This window comes from Clupea harengus, chromosome 12 (genome assembly GCF_900700415.2).
Source record: "Clupea harengus chromosome 12, Ch_v2.0.2, whole genome shotgun sequence".
NCBI lineage: Eukaryota > Metazoa > Chordata > Actinopteri > Clupeiformes > Clupeidae > Clupea > Clupea harengus.
The window spans coordinates 25,792,147-25,796,794 of NC_045163.1; positions in this window are offsets into that span (position 1 = coordinate 25,792,147).

Genomic DNA, 4,648 nt, shown 5'->3' on the forward strand with positions numbered 1-4,648 from the left:
TTCAAAGTGTTCTTTTTAAATTCATGCATCAAAGTAGGATGTACTTCACTGAACAAACCGCATCAGACAGTATGCTCATTGTGACCAACAATAATCAAACCCCTCATTTCGGCTGCGTGCGTCCATCTTTCTGAAACACGCCGCATACCTTCTTCAGTTTTAAGACTCTCTAGATATGAGCGAGCACTCAGTCTGCAATTAGCCATTCTCATCTTTGCGCAAACCCCTCGGCTGCAGAGCGGACCAGTGTGGGGGTCGTTTTGTTCTCAACCCAGGGCATCAGTCATGGCCCAAGGGGAAGGACAACCGCCCTATTCTTCATCTCCCACAAAGGCTCTGGTGCTCGAAGCGGTGAAGAGACGAACGCGAGACAAAAGAGGATGAAGGCTTGTGCGAATAGCAGAGAAGAAACTGATTTCCATTGAAATCAGCAACAAATAATTGGAGTGTTAATATGCATACGGGGTGTTCATTAAGGGCTGCGGCGAAAGGCGGCAATGCATGAATCGCCAAGAGAAAAATGGAATGTGCCAACAGGATGTGAATGATATAAATAAAAATACAATAAAAATGATATTGAATGACGTGCAGGTATAAAACTATACAGGATGTGAATGATATAAAAATGATATTGAATGATGCGCAGGTATAAAACTATACAAGATGTGAATTATACAGAAATGATATTGAAGGACGCGCAGGTATAAAACTATACAAGATGTGAATGATACAGAAATGATATTGAAGGATGCGCAGGTATAAAACTATACAAGATGTGAATGATACAGAAATGATATTGAAGGATGCGCAGGTATAAAACTATACACTTTTCTGCTGAACTGCAGAGTTGTATGTTTTGAATGACTTCCATTCTTTCTGTATTCCATTTTGAGAATAAGAGAGGTCGTGGGATTGATGCCGGACTCAATGAACTTCACGTCCTCCATTTTCCATTCCCATCTGAATGATACACCTGCAGGGTAGAGGCAATACAAGGCACTGAAGGATTGACACAGTGGTGTCGCTCACGTTATCACGTCATGTCTATTGTGTTCTTATTAACAGAGCAGGGGTGAGTGGGGTAAGATGAGTGTTTCTTTACCCAACCCAGAGCCAAGGGAATATGAGGCTGGAGTAAAATGAACACAAGTTCAGGATGTGAGCCATCAGTTGAAACCTTAGCAGTGGGCTTAACTGAAATAGACAATAAAATAAGATAATAAACTGAATAATAATAATAATAAAAATAATAATAATAAACTAAAATGTTTGGGTCCCAAAAAAGTGGTCTAGTGGTTCCTCTTGCCCCATGCTAGAGTTAACAAATAGACATGGAAATCTGAAATGTATTGAGATCTTTATTCTTTTGAGGAACATCCACAGATTGTTTGTGTTTCACTTTCAGTATAGACTCTGAACTGTATGGTTGGCATAATAGCACACGTTTTAGTCTCTAAACATAACATAACATAAACACCAACCTGTCACATAATGTTCTGAATATCCGTTTGATTGCAGACTTTTTAGTCTATAAACATAACATAACATAAACACCAACCTGTCACCTAATGTTCTGAATATCCGTTTGATTGCAGACTTTGCACCCATTGACTTTGCCAACATGTCACATATGTACAGAACATGCTATTCAAAATGGCAGAAAAGGAGTGATGCTTCGTCGTGATCCACAAGGAGGTAAACAAAAAATATCTAAAATATGAAATATAATGTCAGTTATTCATTAGCAGAATGCAACACTTATTGTTCCACACACACACACACACACACACACACACACACACACACACACACACACACACACACACACACACACACCACACACTCACACTCACACTTTACATTGACTTTTTAGAGTTTAGTATTTTTCAGAAAAATACAAATATATTCCTGAAGCAAACAGGTACCAATCCCAACAGAATGAGAATACTGAATACAGGTACCAATATCCACCGAATGAAATTTAGATCCAGAATGCTTTAGAGCTACATTTTTACCAAGATCTAGAAAATGCTCATGGTTTCACAGAAACAAGATTTAGACTGTAAGGTTGTAAATAATTGTGAGTTCCTTGAATGGGGGTGTCAGGTTCTTCACTGAGGGACCTCTGCTTGTAATAACTAAAACAGTCCACCAGGTGGCAGTGTTGACTAGATGTAGTTCTCAAGAAGAAACAACAGTGCCAAATGCTTATAAAAGTCTGAATTATTTGTGGTGGTGAAGGTTGTGCTCCAAGAGGCTTTTTTTCTGCTGGATGTTGTCATTTTAAAGTTTCACAATGCCTGTAAAAAAACAGGCAAAAAAAAAACAAACGTCTCTGTGGGTGAATATAATCACATAGTTAAGCAAGTGAAAGAAACCCTGATGGGATTAATGTGCCCCAGCCAAGGAAGGAGAGGCTGACAGAGGGAACGAGAAGGAGAGTTTGACAGAGGGAACAAGAAGGAGAGTTTGAAATGAGAGTAATGAGAACTGGGGACTGAGGAGAGAGAGAGAGAGAGAGAGAGAGAGAGAAAGATAGAAAGAGAGAGAAAGGGAGAGAAAGGGAGAGAAAGAGAGAGAGAGAGAGAGAGAGAGAGAGAAAGAGAGAAAGCGAGAGAGAGGGAGAGAGAGAGAGAAAGTTGGGGTTGGAGGGTTCAGATCATGCAATGTCTGACATCCAATTTGTTGGATAAGAACCAACAAGTAGCGACATATATATCCCACACATGGCTAACCCTAACCCTAACCCATATATCCCACACATGGCCCCCAGCTCCTGAGCGGCACAGCGGCTTGCCCTTTGACCCCCTGAACCCCACTGAGTAACAGGATAGCTGCACTGACCAGTGTGGCCATGTGAGAACGCCAAGGCATGGAGTCCACAGCTGGATTAAAATACACTCAAATACCACTCCAAGTTCAAATAGTTAAAAAAAAAAGTTGATTTATGGGGAACTGTGTTTATGGTGATGCAGACAACAGTGTTGATGTTGAAGATGATCTCCATCAAGGTTTTAAGATCCAAAAGACCATCACGGGAATATGGAGGGAAACGATCCAGTGAAATTGAGGTTTTTAAGATGGACGTACGACTTTCCATTCTCGGGTGACAGCAATACTGAGTAACACATAGCCTCTGGTTTGATAGTGAGTTACACATAGCCTCTGGTCTGATACTGAGTTACACATAGCCTCTGGTCTGTCAGGGGCTCAAAATGAAAAAGGATAAACCAGTGGGATTAAAACAAAACCCAATAAACTTGAAATATAGCTAAACTATTTTATCTAGCTAAATTATACCATTAATCTGTGTCATATGACAGTTCAAGGTGTGGGAAGACCCTACAGACTTCATCTGCTCAGAACATAATGTAACACACACACACACACACACACACACACACACACACACACACACACACACACACACACACACACACACACACACACACACACACTCAGAACATAATGTCACTTCTATCTCTGTAATCTAAATTCCCGTATTTAAAGTTGAGTCTGATTTTAAATTCCGATGGATTCCGGCTCAGAGGCTGTGCTTCTTCAAGGAATCTCCGACGGGGGGGAAAACTACAAAGGAAGGGGCAGCATCCCACCGAGGCCCTCTGGGAGTTCATCCCCTCAAGGTACTGAAATATGCCCAGAGTAAACACACAGGCCCAGCACAGACCAGCGGAGCGTCAGCAGCCCCGGCCTCCCTGACCATTTTGGTAACATATTTGCGCACAGTCCAAGAGGACAAGATACACAGCGGCTGAGCAGACACCAAGCAGAAGAGGAAGAAGCTTTTGACGTAAGACCGGAGTGAATATTTGTGTGGAGTCACCCTTATTTTTTCATGGGTCACTGAACGGAGCTACATTTATGGTTTAATCTTCCCATATTTGTTGATAGACAGTGATTTGGTCCTAACAGGAAATTCAAATCCCAGACATTTAATATGGAGGAACTCTGCCAGAGTTCAACAAATAATTCATAGATTTATGTTTTGGGGCAGTCATTAAAACAAACAGCAAACATAATCTATTTAAAATAAACTGCATCTGTCAATCAAACATAATCTATTTAAAATAAACTGCATCTCTATAATAAAACTCCAGTTATTGCATTCATAACAGTCACCTCCACAGTCACAGATGGTCAACTCTACGAAAACACCAGGAGTGGAAATTAAGTGTTTCAGCCACTAATACTCTTTCTGGTAGTGTTTACGTTTTTCACTTTTGTCATTTTTCCTGACATTTCTGCTCATTGAACCGGAGCTCCAGGTCCTGACAGGAACTCTAAATCACTCCTGGGGGGGGGGTTTCAAAGAGCCACTCTCCACACCATATTGGAGCCATTTCCTGTCTCTGGAGTTCCACAGGTGACCCCCAACACCCCGACCCCTGCCAAACACGGCCCAGAATCAGAACCCCCCCCCCCCCCCCCCCCGCACACACAGACACCCCCCACTAAAAGATATGGACCCCACCAGTGAAGAAACCCACACGCCAACTAAAAGCTCCCACCAACTCACAGAGGACCCATCCAGCATAAACCTGACTGCAGAGAACAGGGAAAACAATAAAACCCCCATAATTGCCTTCAACATCTGAACAAGCCCACGGAGCACAAATGGTCGTCAGGG